Consider the following 21,745-nt stretch of genomic DNA (forward strand, 5'->3'; position numbering starts at 1 on the left):
AGGAGACCAGAGAAAATTTTTTCCCCTCTTAAAAACCAGGAACACCGTGAGCTGAGGTGTCACAAGCTGCCACGTGGGGAGCATCAGCACACCTCAGACTCAACCAGGAGCCCGCACTGGTGCTGAGCACTTAATTAAGGGTTCACAGCCGTTTAGTCCGTAATTTCTCTGTTCTAGATTTTATGAGGCAGACACCAACCCCTTTGGCTCACAAATGTTTCTACCCAATCACGTGTTTACTGGAACCAGTAGTGGGTACCTGTGAAATACCCGAACGCAGTGACAGGCTCTGCAGCTTCTCCTTTCCCCATCTACCTTCTCATATATTCCCTTCTTACATCAAAACACCTAGTACTGTGACTTTCTATCTGCCTGTGACCATTTCTCCTTTACACTTCAACGTTTTAATTAAAAAGCAATAAAACACTTTAATTTGAGGTTTGTACATAAAAATACAAGTAAAAATGGCCTGAAGACTGGGCAAATACTATTGAAATCTGAGCTGAAAGGCAGTTAGAGTAACTTTAACCACCTGAGAAATGCAATAATCACCCTGAAATGCACAGCCTGGAGTGTTTTATTGCCATTATAAACTGCAATTTATACATTAAAATAAGGAAAACAGTCAGACCCATCCATTTATGAGCTATAATAAATATGGTCATGACATCACTGACAACCAGTCACAAACTTCCAAACACATCCAGAGCTCTAAAGCAATTTCACGATTACCTTTTAAATCTGTTTTCTATAAGCACATGTGTATTTCTTGGGTGTGCACACAGCCACAGGCCTGAATCAGCAGCAGCGTCTTCATGGGTGCGAAGGTCTCCTGCGCTCTGCAAGCTCGCGGCCTAGCTTTGTCTTTCATGTCTCCTGCGCCCGTCCAGCCCCTCACTACACTCACCATCCTCTACCTTCACCGTGACACCCGTGCAATAAAAACCAAAGCAAAATATCTGATTATCGTTAGAGAATAATTCTCTTTTTATTATTTTTTTCTGCAACTCATCACCTTAACATCACCAAAACATCACCTTAACAGAATCTGGGAGAAATGCTGCTTTGGGGAAACTTCTAAAACAGCCATTATGACTCTCAAAATCCTCCTGTTTGAGGAACAAGCATTCCTCAACTATTTATGCTGAGTGGTTGCACTCCAGGAGAGTTAGCCATTGCATGCAGCCTTGAATACAGCTGCTCAATCGCTTTTGCTAGATTCCTCCTTCAAACGCAGTCCCAACATTTGTTGTTTCCACTGTTGCAAGTTTCTTGGGGGAGGAGAGTTTCTAAAATGAATAAATCGTACCTCAGGGAACAGCTCTTCTCCAAGAACAAACTAACAGGATAAGCCTATAATAGAAATATAAATCAACCACAGATATATTTTTTTTTGAGACTGTTTTTCCTCTCAGAACTAGCCATGAAACAATTTCCTTCTCTACTGCTCAACCCTTTTCTGATGAAACCTGTCCTGGTCCCTCTGCCTCTCAGCTGCCAACACATTCGTCACATGCACTGTGGCTTCGTCAGGATCAAAGATCTTTGACTTCATCCTCAGACTCCGATAACCTGGAGCTAAGCTGGAGAAGACGAGCCGCAGTAGCAGTTGCATGGGCCTGATCCAGAAGTGGCTGCCAAACATGAGGGCCCCCTGCAAAGAGGACAACAGCTGAAGACGTTCAGATCAGAGGGAACTCACTGTGCTAAAGCCAAGAGGAGCTCGGAGTCTCAGGGCGAGGAGCAGCCATCAATTTGGTGTCCTGCTATGTGCAAGACAAGCTAGAGCAAAGCACTGCGGTGACCTGTCTGATTCACCATCGCAAGCAAAGGCTAAGTACCAAGTGAGGTAAGGAAGGAGCACATGTCGTTCTGGAGAAGACACAGCCTTTGATGTGCCTAGTTAAACACAAGGTCATGTGAGATTTAACAGTACTGACCCTGTTATTTTACATTTTATCCCTCCCACTCAATGCATCCTATTCCCCTTCTGTTCCTATTTCCGTAACGCAGTGGTGACTGCTTTTCATCTCCCCACATTTTCTCTTAAATCAGCCCAACTTCCCCGCAGAAGGTACTCCTGAATTTCATTCTGCTCAGAAGGACGTCATCTCACCAGGGACTGCTCTTTCAATCCTCCACCTTCCCTTGGCAGGCATCAATCTCAGCCCTTGGCGGAAACTTCTGGCACAAAAGCACCAGCAAACAGACACTGGTCAAGCAGACAAAGAGAGTTAATAAAACACTGCAAGTACCTTGTGGCCAGCAAGGTGGGGTAGCATGGGCAGTGCGATAGGAGAACCGCAGTCAGATAAGATAAAACCCTTTCACAGGCCTTTACAGAGATTTCCTCTGAAGACACACCATGGTTATTTGCACACAGAAGGATCTTAGCAGTTGCCAAGACTCAAGATATTTGTCTTTACAACGCTCCTCTGAAGTAGATGAAAAGAGTACTATTTTTACCACTTTGAGGAAGTAAAAACTGAAAAACAAGTACATTGTGTGGTTTTTTTCCATGGTTGTAGAAACCATGGAAAACAATGGCAACTATGGCAAACAATTTTCAGGTGACTTACTCTATTCTATACTGCCTATGTTTATACTTCAGAGCAGTCCATTAACAGCAAGGTATACTTTTGGTCTTCTTTCTCTCTTCCTCTTTCAAAGCAATACGGATGCATTTTTTTTGTTCTTGAGCACAGAATGCTTGTTAATACCTGAAATGCAAGAACCAAGACCTTCACCTTGGAGGCTCGAAAGAAAAAAAGCACAGAGGTCCTATAACGTGAGTCAGTATTTTAAAGTAAGCCAGTAGAAAGAATGCAGTCCAGATCTAACATGTTTCTAGCTTTCAATATATCACATTATTCTCATTGTAGAACTCGAAAGGAAATAAAAAGCTGTTATGCTTCATCCGTTACAATGAAGTCACACTTCAGACGAAGATGAAATCAACTACCTACATAAGAAGAAATCTCCTGGATCAACCAACAGGTAGTAGGAAAGGTTCTTTGTCTTCACTGCTGGAATATCACCTCTTCCGTTCAGCCAGGTTCACCCAAGTATCTGAGCCAAAGAATGGTATGACTTCTGCCATGACCTGCCCACCAGCACAGGACATGGGCTCTCTTGTTGACATTTGCAACTTTATATTACCTAGAGCATCGTTGGCAGATGTGCATTCCATTCCACTAACGTTTTGCTTTCAATCAAGGAAGTCACCAGCCAGTTCTTCTCCTGTGTTAGGAAGCTCCTGTTAGAAAAAAAAACCATGAGAGGAAGGGGATAAAATTGCTCCTTTTTTCAAAATGCAATTCTTGCTGCAGCACATACAGAGACACACATTTCTCCGGTACCATCCTACAGTGCATCAGGTCAGTAATATCCCACGAAAGCCCTCATAGTTTGACAGCAAGGATGGTGGCAGGCCTAAAGTTTTGTTAGAAAAATTATTTTCTTGAACACAGAGGAGGCCTGGGACAGGTCCATCGGGAGGGTCACGCAAAACAACGGTCAGCACAGGAAGATCGCTAGATGTTGACCTCTTCAAAACTCTTCATGGCACTGACTTCCACCAGTTGGGTAAAAGTAGGCCAGGCACTAAAGAAGCTTTTTCTTCCCTTTTGAGTGTATGCTAATGTTCAAAAAAGGGTTTGTTCCGAATAACTTCAGTGGATTTAAGTGACACGCTGCTGTTGGGGGAAAGGAGAGAGAAGCAAGTAGCTAAAAATAATCAACATTGGTGGTTAGTAAAATGCTACTGGGAAGACACTGAGAAGAAAGAAAGATGGACACTATTTCTCACTCAAGATAAATATCTCTCCAACCTTCATCATGCAACAAAGACAGGAATGAAATGCATTTTTTAAATGTAAGCAAGTTAATATATCTTCTTATGTTCATAACTAAGCAAAGACAGTTGGGAACCAGGCAGGGGAAGCGCTGCTCTTAATCTGGCATAACGCATGCATACATACAAACGGACACACACCTACACCCAAAGCTTCTCAACTTTGTGTTCGTGATCTCAGTGCTCAGAGTGAAAAAAAGTTACTTTGATAGTCTGAATTTTAAGAAAATTTGTAATCCAAATTCGGAATTTTGAGAGTGATTATAAGAATAGGTGTGTGCATGTGTCTGTCAAGTATATATGTCCTTCCAGGAAAATAAATCTTGTTTTATAAACTGGAAACTTAAATTTATGGGCTTCTAAGCATCAGCACATACATATTTTTCCACTGATACAGAACAGTTTTTCTCACTTGCATCAGAAAATCATTTCTACATTAAAAATAAACCGTCTTTAGTGCTCTTTGTTAGTATTTTTAATAATTTAAAATGTTTATCAGTTTCATGTATCCTAGGTATCTAATTATTTGCAGACTTTCACTTACACATTGCTAATGGGACAGACATCTTCTTGCCTCATTTGTTTTTATTTGGGAAAAGTATTAAGTTACAACAAATGCAGTGTGTGATCTAAAATTCAGAATATTTGACCATTTCATGATAGCCAACCGATAAACAGGTATTATTCTCTCTCAAAATATTGAGACACTGTTCCTCTCGATATTTGATATATATGTTATTTGCTATTTGAACCCAATGTTCCATCACTGTAGTGCTCTTGTTCTTTGATTAGATGGTCTAACCTATATAAGCAGGTGGCTAGTCTCATTAATTTGCTTTGGCTTTGCTTTTTTCTGAGGGATAGTGGAAATACTTTAGTTGGTGCAAATGATAGGCTATGAGAGGGTGGAAATCAGGCCAGCAGAATGATAAGGAATTTAAAGCTTTTCTTCTGCACAGGAGCAAACACTGTGTATGCCTTAATCTATGGAGCAACAGGTTAATATATCTAGCCTTTTTCTTAATAACCGGGGCAATAAAACAATGAAAGCAAAATGTGTTTTTAACTCTGAATTCACAATCCTCTTTCTGAGATCTTTAGTGAAAATGAATCTGTACAATTGTAAACCAAGCCCTAATCTTCCAAGGACATATTTATATGCTTAGCTGTACCCTAGCTGAGCAGCACCGTTTTCATCAATAGGATTCATCATGGGACTACTTAGAGACGTTAACACTAATTAAACACAAGCATAAAACTCTTTGCAGGATTGAGACCTAAACGACTTCAATTTCCACTAAAACTTATTTTCATTTCATAATTAAAGCAAATTTTTGCTACTGGCACGGTATCTGATCTCCACTTAAAGGTATGGAGATAAAACTCTGTTAGGGCAAGTACCTTTCAGAAAGCCAACGAGAACATTGAAAATATCTGCATTTGAATGTCTAGATAAGATTTGGTCTCTGAGTTGTTCTCATTTTTAATTCTTTGCCATACTTCATTATGACCATGACTCTACTACTAGCACTATACCTAGTCTGACTATCATTTGTATTGGTCTGCTAGCAACCTATTATATCCATTTCAGTGCTGTGAAGGTACCATTTGGACCTGCGTCCTTGCATAGCAATAGATTTTTTAGTGTACTGCATGTTTCCCCTATTCTTGTTTCCCCAGGACCCTGCCCAAAACATGATCTATCACTCCACACTAAACCCTGGTGGGTTTGGGACATTCTGTCGTGCTTCAGAGAGCCCAACTCATCCACCTGATCCCCACAGCCCCGTGGGCTCACTGCCACCTTTACAGCACCCAATAAAGACGCGTGCGTATTAAAGCCTACCAACCACCAAAAACCTGAACATTCCAGTCAATGTAAGTTCTCTTTTCCTAACCAAAAGTTACCTTGTGATACTGCAAGCTTCTAATAATTAACATCTCTACAAAAGCAGACAATATTATTATCTGTTGAAGCAAAGTTGGGATCTGCTGTCCACCACATACATTTGATCACAGCAGACCCAGAGCCTGTTCTGGAAGGTTACCAGGTTTAGGCCATCACCTGGAACTGCTGAAACGCCACCCCCACCCCCCAAAAAAAAAAAGATATAAAAGGAGTCAATATTAGAGGTACACCATGGAGCCTCCCTTAAAGAAAAAAATTCTATATGAGGATGTTAATGAGTCCAGGCATTGTGCCTTTTCTGAGGTCAAAATCATGTTCCTCCCAAGTTTGAAAAGTGAATATTGGACTCATGATCAGTCTTTTGTGGTTTAAAATCCAAGAATCACTTAGCCAGCTATTTCCCCAGCACTGTCAACCACAGCAGAGAAACACATCTTAAGACTGAGGCAATTATACTACTAACAACATTAATGTGGGTTTGGTTTAGGGTTGTTTTTCTTTTTTTGGGGGGGTGGGGGTAGGGGACAGGGAGAAATAATAATCCCCTTACTAAAAACATACTGCAGGGTTCAACAGCAAAAGCCCTTCTGAGATTATAACATCTTTCAGGCCATTAGTGTAAACAACTTTATTTTTAATATATCTTTTTTTTCCTCGGAATACATGCACTTTAAACTTCTTGTGGGCCTTTTCCAAGTACTTTTCTAAAATGACATCAGAAAGCCAAGGCCAAAAACTTAATACATCTGCTAGGACCCAACATAATCGTATCACTATTTATATTGACGGAACGGCTACATAGTCTAACCATAGCCATGGCTGCGGGTGCCGTGGTGAGCTTGTGATCTGGAGCGAGACTGGGGAGCCCAGAGGGGCAGCACAGCTCTAAGGGTGGCCAGCATGGGCTTGAACCTTGCTGCCATCACAGCCCCACCACCGCCGGGCTCGGCACGGGAACGGCGAGGAGCTGAGTGCAGGCTATTTCTGATTTGAATGCTATTTGTACTACTGGAGTCCTATTTTGAGTAGTTTGGAGTTCTATTTTGAGATTTTTGAATACTCTTTTGACTCTACTGTACATATAACCCAGGAATATCAGGAAATATAACATTAACCAAAATATCCCTTCAAAGAGGGGGGTTTTGGCCTCCTTTCTGAAGCTGGATTGAGACGATGGCAGGACTCCACCTGCCATACCCTTCCACAGCACACCCCGTTACCTCTGCAGCACTGCCAGCTTGGGGCTCTGAAGCCTTGAGGCAGCCCTCAAAAATATGAGATTTGCTCAAAAATATTTTTTTTTTAATCAAAAGTAATTGAGAGAGTGGGAATGTTTTGCTTGTTCTTCATTACAATTGTGCTTCATATATTTCTTTAAATCTCTCCACATGGGGAATCCATGAGGAGAAATAAATTTTTATATTTTAAAAATGAGGAGAGCTGAAAATATCATGCCGCTGAGGTTTGAAGGAAAAGAGGAGCATCTCTGTACTTACTGAAGTTGACAACTTCTTCTTCCTGGGAATGCCTGAAAAGAAGGGAAGTCCAGCAGGACCTTTCAACCTAGGTGCAGGAGAAGGGATGCAGACTGCCCATCGTGCCTGCATTTTAACTTTCCAAGGCATAATCACACATTAACTTTCTGCAGTAATAAAAGGTAGAGCACAGCACCCATTTCCTTTTCTTTGTGCTTAATATTTCCCTATCCTTGGAAGCCTACTCTGACTTCGCAGCCCTCCAATGGCAAACTATAGTGCCTGCTTTGTGTTTCCAAAAAGGAAATTGTTTTCCCGAAAAATGTAAGCTGCAAGCAAGAGGCTCCAAACAACATTCTTATAGTAACACACGCAGTAGCACATTTCAAGCCAACTAAACTTACTGAGCCCTCCTCTATGTTTACAGCATGCTTCAAATAGTTTTCTAAGAGCCCAGAAAGTAAGCAGCAAGTATGGTTGATTTATTGAATATTTACCCTTTGAAATTTTAGAGTTAATGGCTATATTTTATGTCATTGATAGACCATGTGTGATGCATCTATTAATAGATGAAATTACCAATATTAAGGCAAAAGGTGTGTAAAAATAAAATCTATTCACTGACAAAATAAAAGCAATTATGGAAGTCCTTCTGCTAATTCTAAGCTAATTCTTTTCTCTAAAAGATTAAAAAAAAAAAGTGTCCAAAACTTTCTTAAAGATGTCAATAGAGTAAGTCAAAACTCCTTGTTCTGCTCCTGGCCAGCACAGGATGTCTTTGAGTTGGTACCTCATAACACCTTGCTCTTGTTCTCCCTCTTGAGCTATCAGAAGGCCAGCAAACAGGAACGCCAACCTGCACATCCCTGCGGGTGCCTACCTTGGGCTGAACGCCTCGGAGACCAGCACTGTCATGCACAGCTCGCTCCTGCGTCCCCAGCTGCTCACGTATCACAGTACATGTGCTCCGGGGGCAGCACATTTGGTGGCAACGTACGACACCATAACGTGGAACCTTCAGCCTTTGGTTTTGCTGGTGTCCAGGAGCCCTGCTCTCGGCCTGAACCTGGCAACCTAGATGCCTTCATGAAATGAAGGGAAGCTATTATAAAATCTATTTGTATACTTATAAAATAAACATAAAAAGATGACAGAACTGAGGAATAACATGCTTTACCACATCAAGCTTCCAAGTAATGGCCATGTTTTCACCAAGCACCCACATATTGGCCGTAGCCTGGGCAGCAAGGTAGCACCTTAAGGAAGCTGTGCCTTGTCAATCGTGTAAGAGTTGGTCAAGTTTGATTGCTCAGGGTTGTTTTGGCAAGCCAAGATAAAGCAAGAAACAGAAGATATGTGCGTACCGCATGCTGCTAAAGTTTTCTAAAGTCTTAGGGGAGTCTTCCCACCTATGAGTCTCCACATTTTTTCAGCGCATTTTCGGTCCATCCAGAGTTAGATAAAATACTATATATAGCTACTCTAATTAGTGGACGTACAAAACTATCATGAAATAGCTTCAAAATAAAATATACTTTTAAAATTAAACAATCATATTTTCCATTTTTTATATCAAAATAACCATTCCATTTCCATGATGACTGTCAAACAGAAAGATGAGGAGAGCAACAATAATACATTTGGAAAGGAAGTTATTTTTGGAAGATAATTTTTACTTAGGGAAGGAGAAAAAAGTCCAACCGAAGTAAACAATTTAGTTCATAATCATCAACACAGGGACACTTTGCATAGACATTTCCTTTCACAGGTCACTACATTCACTGGATTAGAATTGGTTAGAAGGCTTTGGACTGAAAACAGTAAATGACGAAAAACTACTGGGAAAAGTAGCCCGTGAAGAAAAATACAGCCAGCTGAGACAAAAATTAGATTGCATTATGCTGAACCCACTCCTACCTGTCCCATAATTCAAGGCCCAGTTTGCATACGCACAGCTAGCTCTGATAAAGCATAAGGTTTATTAAAGATTTCAGCTGCTGGGAAATGATTTCGCTTGTGGAATTTATACGGGGGGGGGGGGGGAAGCCTAGACAGTGTTTGTTAGGTCAAAGTTTTTTTGTTTTCTGGGGTTTTTTTTAATCATCCTCTGCATAGCTTTGACACTAGATAATACAGTGTAATGCATCAATACACTATAGCAAATGTTCTCTGCTTTAAATATCACTCTCATTCATACTGTGATTCAATTTAAAGAATCATTCAAAGATAAATCTAAATAAATAACAAGCTAGCTTTCAGGCAAACAAATGAATTTGCATTGTTTTATATTCATCATAAATATTTCACTTAATTACTGAGGTACTATGTTCAGAAATACAAAACAACATTATAAATTTATTAGCACTGTCCCTGCTGATTTTACAGAAGTTCTGTGGAATGTAAAAGCCAAAAGTAGAAACAGGCTCAAGAGCATAACCAAAAAAGCAGAGGCTGCATTCAACTGCTAAACTGGATTGACACTTTCTGGTTTGCTCTGTATATTTACCCCAACTAAAGCTTCCTGTCTTGAATCAGGTGTTATCCTATTTATTCTCAAAACCCAAGGTCAACTAAACCCTTTTCCTTCTGTTGACTTTCAAAACCTAAACATCTGAATCAGGCTAGTTCAAGTATTATCTTGAAAACTATCACAGGAGTTATTTTTCCCCTCATTGTAAAATTGTGAAAACGTAAAAGGATGTAACAGCATTTTTCAAAGGTTTAGCGAGGTCAGCTATGTGAAGAAAAAATAAAAAGTGCTACCAAAACATGAAAGCTACAGTACATAGCATTTATCATCAAAATTATTTAAGTTCTTTTAATGGCTCTAAAGGCTATGAAAAATATTTTTAAAATGTAAATAAGTGGGTCTTTTACAAGAAGCTATCCTTCTTTGTAAACCACAGTATCACTGGTGATTTATAATTTTCAGAAAATCTTAATCCCACAGGAAACATATAAGAGTTCCTCTTTATTTTTAACCTAATGCTGGATCTAACATGGAATGCAGTTTTTATTATTAGCGAAAACGCTATTATTTTTATTTGCTTATAATAAATTTAGATAAAATCTGAAACAGTGCGAGTATGAAACCATTTTAAAAACAGATTATTTTTTTTCCTTTACATTTGAAACAACTTCAGATGTAAATAAAATTGTGGATATCACATTTCCCTAGGGATTAAGTACTCTTACTGTTCAAATGTCATTAATTACCCTTAATGCTGTTATGAACTATTTGGAGATTATCATTATTAAACTGTTAGAGTATTTCTTAATTCCTCACCAGAAAGCCACAGAGTAACTAGCTGAGCCTGTCCTCCCCCTCTTTTGTTGAAATAACAATAGCCTAGAGGAATTGTGTCTGAAAGAAAAAGTCAAGAAACAACAATAAAAAAATATTTGGTTTGACTAAATGAGCAGTAGAGAGAAGAGTTTGGGTTTTAAACCATATGCTGTTTCATAAGCAGAATATCTGGGTCTGACGCAGCCTGATTCAAAAGGCTGGGATTCTCCGAGTAACTGGGGAAGCAGCATAAATCCCTCTAACGCAAGTATCTTATCTGCAGCACGCCTGTTGTGGCAATACTGGAAAATGTCTAATAAACCCCTCTCCCAAACGAGAGCATCCCCTGATCATGGCGACAAAGGACAAGAAGGCAGAGACACCCTGTTAGTGGCTGAATTTTAAAGCAGCTAATATAGACTCAAAAGAAAAAAAAGAAACAACACACACCAAACCCAAAACATAACTCCTCCCCTAAAACAAACAAACCAACCAACCAACCTTAAAAAAAAAAAAAGCTCTGTGGTCCAAGCCTGCAGCATGAGTGACTGGTAAGGTCCTCACCGACACCTGAAAAGTTTAATTTTGGGGTCCTAAGGATGTTTCACTGCTGTAAAAAATATTCCCTAAAACAGAGCACGGATACTGTATATACTGGCCTTGGTATCAATATATTTCATCCTCCTTTTGCAAAATGTTAAACCAATGAGGATTTTAGCATGGTTGTTATTTAAATTGTGACACTTGGCCCTTTGAATCACCGTCAGGCTGGGAGGATGAGTTCGCTCCACCGCAGGGGCCACGTGCTCCTACTACAATTCAGATACTCATCTCCTCTTCCAAGATAAACCACAGTGCTTGGATTCGTATTTTGAATCTGTATTTTACCTTGTTACCATTATTCAACTTGTTTTTTTCATTCAAACGCATGCCGACACTTTTACACATGTATGTTGAAGAACTAAGGTGTTAAATTTGGCTACAGTTAAATTTGATGACTGTTCTCAAGCAGAAAAAAAAGGCTGAACTGAAACTTTTTAATGACTACCTGGAAAGATGAGAGCAGATAAATTTTCAGCATTTACTCACTTCTGGTACTGAAAAACAAGCTACTTGTCAGCTTGAAGGCACATATTAAAACACACGCTCCCTTACCTTGTGCTTACACGTTAGATTAGCTGCTCTGGGGTTTCCTGAGTGTTATTTTTTTAAGCAAAAGAATAAGGGGCTTCTCCAAAGGGACAAGGGGAGGACCTCAGGTGGTCCTGCTTTCTTGGTTTGCATTTCTAGCTCCCCTTTACCTCTGCTCTGGAGGAGTTCCCAACCTATGCCTGGAGCACAGCAGGGTAAATTTAGTATTTTAATAAGACAGGAGAGTTGCAAGGTGAAGCTGCCAGCCACCAGCTTCATGACTTACCCCCAAATCAGCCAGAAGGCTTATACTCTGGGAGCATCTTTGCTAATGGAGAGGGAGGGGGGCACCAGAAAAGGGATCGCTGAAAAGCTGTGCAGGGTTTAGAGGTGGAGAAAGAGCCTCAGAAGGGCCATTGCAAGGAGTAACAGTAACGAGATGGTGTGGTCTGGGAAGGGAGAGGGGAACCAGCTTTTTTCTGTCCCTTTTCCAGATCAGATCTACACGTTGCAGAGGCCACGGCTCCCTCGCAGAGCTCTGCTGAAAGGTAAAACAGCGCTCGGGATCTGTTATGAGTTATTTCAGCGAGGAATGTCTGGGTTTTTTATGGTTATTTTAATTGGTGACAGTACTCACTGCTTAACATACTCAATCTGGCACCGATGTTCTCCCATGTCCTGCTCCATCCCGAACGCTCATCCTGTCTCACGGCTGCTTTCTCGCCCTCGTCAGAAGCTGCTGCCCCGTTGCTGTCCTTGCTCCGGCATTATCTGGTCTGGTCTGCGTAACGCCAACCCGGGGCGAGCGCTGGCATACTTCACCAGAGATTAATACTTATGCTGCCTGTCCAGAGAGCATGGAAAGTTGATAAGTGCAACAAGCTTTAAAGCAAAACTGAATTCAAACCCCTTTTTATTATTTCGTTCAGACCAGTAGCTAACAGTTCAGCCTGTTCTTTCGTGCATAACATAGATTTTGTATCAGTGAAAAAGCATAGCTGCCAGGCACCTACGTCTGACAAGGGAGACTAAGCTATACACCTTGGCTCAGTATTTCTTCTAAGCATCTCCGAGAATTTTATTACCAATAGCGATCTTTAATTTGCAGTACTTCTAGGAGAAGGTAATTATCGTTATGCTTTTACAAGTGAGGCAAGGTGACTTAAGCGTCTTGCCAAAGGACAAACAGAATAAGGGCAGTAATAAAGTCAACGTTTCTTGCCCACTGACTTAAACACAACTCTTCCAGTCTGCTGGGCAGCGAAAGTCTCGGTGAGCTTCAGATCCAGGGCTGGCTCTCTTCACTGTGCGTTGGACGTGTAAAACAGCCTACATGATTCACCTTCTTCCTCTCCCACTTTGCTAGTCAGGAGCTAAGATCACTGGTGCTCACCAGAGGACTTATCTTGCCCCTCTCCATACTGTGGGTAGAAGCTAGTTAAGATAGCTTTTTAATTTAAACTTAGAGAAGAGGAAGGTCAGCCCAGCAGCTACCTCTTTCCAGCCTCCTTTATCACCCGCCCCTCACAGTAACCTCCTCCTCCTTACGTTGCTCCCACATTGGACCACCTCCTTGGCCCAGTCCCCATCCCTTTCCCACAAGCAGCACAGTTATTCAGCCATCCTAGCACACTGCATGGAAAAACCCTTATTTTTTTCTTTCCCAGATTAAACACACCAAAAGACAGGACCAGCCAAGAGACACTACCTGGGGGAGGCGATAACATGCTGCCAATCATCCGACCAGCGGTATCGTGGGGCAGCTGTTGCTGGAAAAACAGTGGGAGGCTGAAGCTGGGAGTCACCATCTCTCCCAGCTTGTGTCCTTCAAGATACCATGGCTCACAGCCCTCGTTCTCTGCTTTACACTGCTCAAAATCAGCCCACGTGTTATGTTTTGCTGGAGCTTGGTAGGCTGCTAACCCCCAGCGTAGGTCATGGAGAAAGGACTTTCCTTTCATCCCTGCAGGCAGCCTTTTGCTAAAAGGCCAGGGAACAATCACAGGACAGTAGTGACTCACTGTTTCTGTCAGTGGAAAGAATCTCTGCTGCCCAGTGCTCCCCTTCTCCCACCTGGCATCGCCACCAAAACCACCACACCGATGAACAAGGAGGTTAGGCAAGGCTGCGAGGCTGGAATATTAACTTACAAAAGTTAGGAACAGTGGGAAAGGGCTGCCAGCTAGACTGCATCAGCTTCCCTGGCCTGCTAGGAAAAATAGGTCAAGGTTTTCCAAGGTGACTGTCAATTTTGGATGTCCAGCTTCATGCGTGTTTTAAAAAAAAAAAAAAAGGAAAAAAATTCTTTTGGAAAACCACTAAATATCTATCATTGGGGGAAAAAAGCAAAAGGCAGCCAGACAGCTGTATCTTTCAAGGTCCTTTCAGTTGAGAACCCCTGAAAAAACAAATTACCTTGAGCCATAAGCCCCTGAAAAAAAAAAAAAAACAAAACCAAAAAACACAAAACTAAACCACTCTGCAAAAAACAACGGAGGAAACCCCGTGGGTAAATAACTAGTGGGAGCTCACAAGAGTACGGCTCTCAGGATACATGTGTGTTTCTACTGCGGGAGAGAGAACAATTGAATTACGAGGAGCTCTTAAGCAAGTAAAGTAAACATCTTTTGGCAATTTAGTGCTGCACTTTGAAGCCTGGCTATGTCATACAAATGGTGAAATAGCACGGACACCCTTCTGCTAGCTAGTTTGTTTAATATGGTGAGTCGGGAGCTTTCGGAGCGCAGCACTCTTTTATGAGCTCACAAGCTGGAGGAGGGAAAGTGCGGAAGGAGCAGGAGAGGGATGTTTAAGCAAAGCTATAGCTGCCCGGAGCCTATGGGAAACGGCGCGAGCAGGAAGGGTCTGCGGCGGGAACCGTGCAGCAGCCGCAGGGCTGCCACCGCGGGAACCAGCCCCGAGCAGCCCCCGCCACGGGGAAAGAGGGGGGGAGACAGAGAGAGAGAGGTATGGGACGAGGGGATGAGGATAATCACACGAGCGAGGTTAATTGCTATAAATATCAAGAATCAAATCAATATGTCAAGATGTGTGTTCCACTTTTCACATATATGCGGCGCGTAAATGAGAAACGGAGAGAGAGGGAGGAAGAGCTAGAAAGAAAAAGGAGAGACTACTAAAGAAATAAGCCCCCCTGTACAGACAGCCTGACGCCAGATGGCTTCTTCTAATAAATATTCAACCTTAACTCAGTTCCCATGTAACTTTGTTGTAAAGCTGCCAGCACACCCACACAGATCTGGGCCAGCAAAATGATTACAGTAGTACAAACAAAATAGTGCAATAGAGGAAACAGGCAGACAGGGTCCTGTATACAGAAAGACAGAGCTGTAAAGATGTGAGTTGATGAACCTTTAGATTTAATACAGGGAACCTTGAAATAGTGGCTTGGGCAGAGGGTAGAAAAACCTGATGGGTGAGGGGGGAGAAAAAGAAAAAAAAAAAAAAAAAAAAAAAGGAGTTATTGAGTTATTTTTTCCTTACTGTTGCTTTTATTGTCGGGAATACAGAGAACATCATTCTATTAAGACAGCAAATGAGGCACTATAAATCAGTTTCTATTCTGCATATTTTCTGTATTCAGCTGGAATTCAGATACCGTGCCTGAAATCATAGTCTAGCTTAAATTTCTGCCGTCTGTTGCCCTCATATGGGGCACAAGTTAAAAAGGAAGATTTTGTGCATGACATTTGTTATATTAATTGGGAAGAGAAAGAGGAGATTTGGTATATTTTTCTTAAGAAAACACTGGCTCGGTGCTCAAAAACATGCATTTCAGTTGTGCGAGTGTTTTTGCCCCAAGCTCTTTAATTTCAAAATTGGATTATGAGATCTGAATATCAGAACACACCATGTTGGCAACCCCAAAACTATTTAAATAGGACCCTGACCAAATCGTGATCTAGTGCTAAGATTAGGGGTGGGGGGCGGAAAAAAGGCAATGAAAAAGGACATGCTTTGCAGGCAGGCATCTATTGATAATGTGAAGTAAGAAAAAAGATCTAGAGCAGGAATTACATCTTTAAAATATTAAGGATTCATACTACTGATTTCTTGGATCTGTTTCATACAGAATATCTCAGTTTTAGAGGCAGGGAAAACACAGGCAGCCAACCCAAAACTTCTGCCTGCAGTTAAGGTGCAGGTAACAACCACCCATGGGCCAGCAGTGGGTCAGGCAGTTAAAATACACATTTACTTTGGTTGAGAGAATATCAACATGAGGCAAAGCTCTTCTTTCTCAAGAAGGCAGCCTTTTGATGTTATAAGATAAGTCGTGGTATGCTCCTGGAAGGACATGATTTTGGATGATACAGAAGAGTATAAATAGAATTAATAAGACAGAATTAAAAAAAAAAAAATAAAAAGGAAAAGGGGGGGAGGGGGGGATGCTGAACGTCAGAAAATATTTCCTGGTTGTGAGAGTTTCCCTCTGCAAAGCAGAGCGACAAGGAGATGCAGTAGGCTGTAGAGTCAGGCTTTCACCACTTCCCCTGGGAGATTGTCACTGTGGAGGTTTTAAAAACAAAGCTGAACTCAGCACTAGTAAATATGCTGCAGGGAATAACCTTGTGTTGGGCAAGAAATGGACAAAATCAATTAACAGATCTCTTCTATGCCTACTTTCTATTATTTTTGACTGTTGGGAAGAAAACTTTGCTAGAGAAAAGCCTAAACCTCCCTCCACCCCCCTTCCTTTTCTTTTAAAAAGAGAACAGACTATATCACATTGCAAGCTCCTGTCTGAAGCTCCGTTCATTACAACCGCTAAGTCTCTCCCACCAGTTTTGCTCTGCTCACCCCCTGTCTCCAATATTATTGAGAAGCATTGGAAAGAACTTCCTGGAGAGGAAAAAAAAAATAAAAAAGAAGAAAGAGCTGAATCTCTCTTATTTCTGATCTTTCCAGGCCTCTTTATAATATTCAGCTATTCTGAGCAGTGTTTGACACTTCCTTCCCACCCACCCCCATTAGAAATCAGCTGTGGATCGCCTCCTTGTGCTCCTTCTCCAGCCTTAAGGTACACATTATGATTTTGTTCTTATCCAGAGCACGATAGCATCAAACGAGGGAAGCAGTCGGACGGCGGCAGGCAGGCATCTTGGTAAGCCCCACGCCTGAAGAAATGCCCACCTTTTGTTTATGGCTAGCAGGATGAAAGCCATGTGATGGAGCCGGACATAAATCTGTCATCTCTTGGGAAAACACCACTGCTGAAGCCGCTAACGACGCACCTCCTCGGTGCTGTGTACCGCAAGCACATCAAACGAGTCCTTCATTGACTATGCTGGCTTGAAGTTCAAGATATCTAATCTTACCTTAATAAACCAGACCTACGATGCTGAAAAATCACCGTATAAAGGCTTAGAGGTTCAGGGTCACCACTTAAACTCCTCCGGCACTAGGCTTCATTCTGCAGACAAAATTGGATCAAAATTAGGGCTAACTTCAGAATCAATTTAAATCTTCCCCACACTCTTTTTGTTGAAATATATGCCATATATTTAAGGGATTAAAACCAAAATACATAAATTTCCTCCTTGTGGAGAGGCAGAGAGATAAGCCCATGGCTAAGAAGAACATTTCCCGGCGGGCTTGGGTGCCACAGGGTGACCATACAGCACAGACCCATCAGGTCAACACACAGACTTTGATTTTTATTGCTGCTTGATTTAATCCAGTGCCAAGTTTCTATTAGTATTCTTCAGTTCAGGGAAGGAAAGAGGCAATGGGAAACCAGGAGAGAAAGAGCACGGGGAAAATTAAATAGCAAAGAGACATTGGCAGAAAGAATAGGGTGGAGACAGTAGGCTCTACCCATCTTCTCCATGTCCTCTCCCCCTCTCTCTCCTGAAGGAACATGGTAGAGATGCCTGGCCTCACTGGCAGGCAAGACTGAAAGCAAGACTCAGCACTCCCTGGCTTCTTGGCTAAGCACCAGAATAAATCAAAGCAAGGAAAGAGTGAGGAAGGAGGTGAACTGTGGGCTCAAGGAGCAAAACGGAATTAGAAGGGAGGTCTGCAATGCCTGAAGGCACCCAAGATGTAAATAGGAGTAAGAGGAGGTTCCAGTGAACCACTTTTCATTGCACATTCGTTGGGAGCGAATCACCCCCATGAAGACCTGCCCACGTCCCTTCTCCTCCTGCCATGGAGCAGGGAGGCCAGTTTTGCTCCCACTGAAGCCACAATGGCTGGGCAAGTAGGCAGACGCTGGTGGGACCAAAGTCCTCCAAGAGATCTAGTTGGAAGGAAAAGTGGCAGCATCACCATCCCAGCAAGGTACTGGCTAGGGTCAACTTCTCAGGTCTTTTAAACAACCTGGATGAACACTTATCTCTCACAGCAGCCTCAGTCCTACAGCTTCTGAGGGCATCCACCTGAGCAATCACCAAGTTGGCATGCTCAGCACCTTGCTGGAAGCCAACAGGATTCGTTAGGAGGACATGAGGTTCGGTGCAAGGCCCATCATATTGGATTTCTTCAGAGCAGGGTTTTCTTTCATCTAGCTAGAAAAGAAGTGAATCTTACTGTTACAACTAAAGAAGAAGAAAAAAAAAAAGAGTCAAGGGCAACAAATTGGTGTGATTTAACACATTTTCGTTATAAAATTCTATGTTGTCTTAGAAATGCAAGCAGTGGTTTTGGACATGAGACCGAGCAGAACGCAGTGTTGATGCTCTCAGCCATTAGTTTATAAATTGAATAAGATAGATGTGTTCATTCATATGAACTAATGTAGTTTTTCTTATGAAGGTTTCATATTATACAAATCCATTAGCATATTTACAAATTAATCTTCCCTTAGGAAAAAAAAAAAAAGATCAAAGATTTACAGAAGGAAGTGCTTTATTACTTTTAAACTGCCTTTTTTTTTTTAAGAAAGAGAAAAAGAAATGAAGGGAAATTATGCTGAACCATAAATGTTTCTTTATGACTACTGTACAGCAGCTTTGTGGGAGATTTAAATTTACTAAAGGGCAAGGGGGACTTTAAGCCATCTATATGAGTTCAGTATTAAAAATATATATACATGACAGGTGCCCATATAAGTTCATGCAGTACAAAATATTCCATAAATGAGCTCATTTATCTGAGTAATTTAAAAAGAGCTTCTGCACAAGGGGAGATATTTAGTATGAATTATAGTCCGTTTACCTTTCATGAGTTTTTTCATCACTTCCCATACCTCCTTTGGTGCTACTGAAAATATCTGTAGTTATCAAGCGTTATATTCAACCTTGCTATTCCCTATTCCCAGGAAAGCCCTATTGGTGAAGTGACTCCATATCCTCTTCCAGATACACAGCTTGTAAAGCCCTGCATACACAGTTATTCCTTCTTCATAGATGCCAGATAAAACAAGATCAGGCTAGGAAATCTTTTATCTAAGCAAATAGCTTGAATAATAAAGAGTATTACAGGTAAAGAAAAAATCTGTAGGTTTGCCCTCATCATGTAGATTTGACTCCATTGTAAAAAATTCCTCTTTATATTTTCAGAATGACTTTGTACTATGGTTGAAAATAGAGTAGTAGAGCAGCAAGGAAATGAAATGAGATGCAAGCCTTTAATGATTTATTAATAACCACTTCCTGAGACATTTCTAACTACCAAAGAGAAATCAGAACACTAAATACATTAAGATCTTCAGAAGAGGGGGGAAAAAAAAAGAAAAAAATGAACTATTAGAAAGTTATAACAGAAATTTTGGAGGGAAAAAAACCACCTGACAACCAAAGTGTATTTTAGGTAGAGCTGCTCCTGCCCTGGGACAGGAGTTGGAACTACGTGACCTCTGAAACCCCTCCCAGACCTAAGTTTTGTAATTCTATGTTGAAATATTTGAAGATCTTTTGCAACATGTACCCTTTTTTAGTATTTTAGGATATATTCCAAAGGAAAACTTCAAGGATATTACAAGGACTGAGGTTGAATCACCATTCAAGATGAGACTAATTCTCATTTTCTCATGACCATTGCATTCGCTGAAGTATAACTTGGTCCACTTCTTGGAGCTTCCTGAAAAATCAATGTTACATTGAAAAGGACCAGTACCTGAATAACATCCACCTCCCCTCCTCTTCACTACACACCTGACAATGAATAAAGCCTTTTCACAGCAGGACAGCTGTGGTTTTACTGTACTGGAGTCACAGACACAAAGAAAGCCATATACAGGGAGGTCACTGCCAGGCGGTAAGTGGTTTCACAGGAACTCATATCAGGTGAGAAAGAGAACCTCAGCAAACACACTACTAAGACAGCAGAGGTTTTAATGCTCTTCAAAAAGCTCTACATTCACTCTTCACAGCTTTCATCAGCTGTGCCCAGCCTGAAGCCTACATGGGGAACCAAACTGGACCTGTTCTCCTCCCTAGCCCTCCTCTTCTGAAATCCTTTTTCCCCTCCATCTACGCTCCACTTATCTCCATGAAGGTCACACACCTTGAGCAATAAAAAGATATTCTTCCCCTACTCTGGAGTTGAGTCTAATTGTAAAACACCTCCGCCTTCTCCTGTTTTCATTCAGGCGTGCTCTCCTTGAATAACCAGGCAACTTCATCTCTCTCTGTGCTCTTTCCCTCTGCTTTCCCAAAAACGTCAGAGGGAAACTCTCCAGACGGTTTCTCTGTAATAATTACAGGGGAAATTCAGTGTCAATTTTTGTTTTCCTGCAGACGTTGCGTTTGGGTATCAGAGTGTTCACAGTTAGCAATCCATAACCCTTCAATGTCTCAGTTTCCCCATTTGGGAAATCAGTGAAAGATAAGACTACCCAAGCTTCAGGGCTATGAGGTTGTTAAATGTTTCTAAAGTGCATGAAAACCTGGAAAGATAAAAGTTTTTATAATGGCCTTAATGATTTGCACTTCTACATAATATTTTATTCCTAATTCTTAAGCTATTACAAACAGCAAATCCTAACTGTGACACTCCTATGAGATATTTGTAAATAAGCAATTACATTCAGGTAATGCTTTGTCCATCATAACTTTGTCCATCAAAATACTGATGTCAGGCTGTAATTTGTCATTCATATGATCTGCTAGTCCCGCTGAAGTCTATGAAATCTTTCTGCTGAAAAATATTATTGGCAAACCTATTCAGTAGATTAACGCTAATTAGCTTAGGGTGAGAGAGTTAAGTATTACTTGAAATTTGGCTCACAAAAGGACAATGACAGAGCAAAGAGGCATGTTCTAGAGCCAACAGGAGAGAAGCCAATGACTGAGGTTCAACTACCAAAAAAAAAAAACCCAAACATATCAACAAAAACCCCCTTGGGCTGATATTCTCCTCTCAAACCAAGATGCATTTAAGGTTAGCACCTTACACTTTCCAGGCACTCAGCACTTCATCCATCACCACCCTGTTAAGGACACTGACTACCTCAGAGATGTGAGAGGAAGTTTTGCACCACAAGTTTTTTGGGTGAAAAAGTATGTCATCAATGAGGAAGAATTACAAGTCATTGAAGTGGAGTGCATGCTGTGCATGCCTCTTCAATTCAATATAGGGAATTAAGAAGTCAAATGCCTGTGGCATTAAACATGAATGATGAATGTGAGAAATAAAATAAGTAGAAGAGAAATCTATGTGTTTCATTACATGAGGTAGCTGTGCCACTGGCACCTTTCGCTTTTGTATGAAAAAAAATGGTCTAAGATTAGAAAGCAATGAAAACTCAGCTTATTTTTGAGGAAATTCATAGCAAACCTTGGTGAGATTAAGAAATAAAGTATTTTCCAATTTAGATTCCATTCTGATATTCTAAAAACCTAACAGTGTATGGTACCTTATGAACCAGGAATCGAGAGGAATAGCACACGTCTGTCTTCATAGCGGGCTTCTAAAAGAACAGCCAGTATTTAAAAGAAAGAACACAAACTATAGAAAAAGAGAAATGTCAGAAGTGACACATTATCTCATTTTAAGGCATGTGTCTGACTCCTTACAATATGAAGGATAAACAACATGAGCCACAAAGGCTTCTGCGTGTATCATAAAGCACACAGCATGGGAAACCACTTCTCTAGCTCTCTGAAGGAAATGGTTTCTTTCATCTC

At 41.1% G+C, this 21,745-nt stretch overlaps 1 long non-coding RNA gene across 1 annotated transcript; it reads right to left on the reverse strand.

The window, feature by feature from the left end:
• Window positions 1-559: 559 nt before the first annotated feature.
• On the reverse strand, window positions 560-13,697 carry LOC135313339 (uncharacterized). Its single transcript, XR_010372960.1, has 6 exons — window positions 13,363-13,697; window positions 12,292-12,498; window positions 8,118-8,319; window positions 3,360-3,695; window positions 3,160-3,256; window positions 560-2,720 (listed from the first exon to the last, which is right to left on the reverse strand). It is a non-coding gene; the product is annotated as an uncharacterized LOC135313339 (long non-coding RNA).
• Between the last annotated feature and the right edge of the window lie 8,048 nt (window positions 13,698-21,745).

This window comes from Phalacrocorax carbo, chromosome 5 (genome assembly GCF_963921805.1).
Source record: "Phalacrocorax carbo chromosome 5, bPhaCar2.1, whole genome shotgun sequence".
Classification (NCBI taxonomy): Eukaryota; Metazoa; Chordata; class Aves; order Suliformes; family Phalacrocoracidae; genus Phalacrocorax; species Phalacrocorax carbo.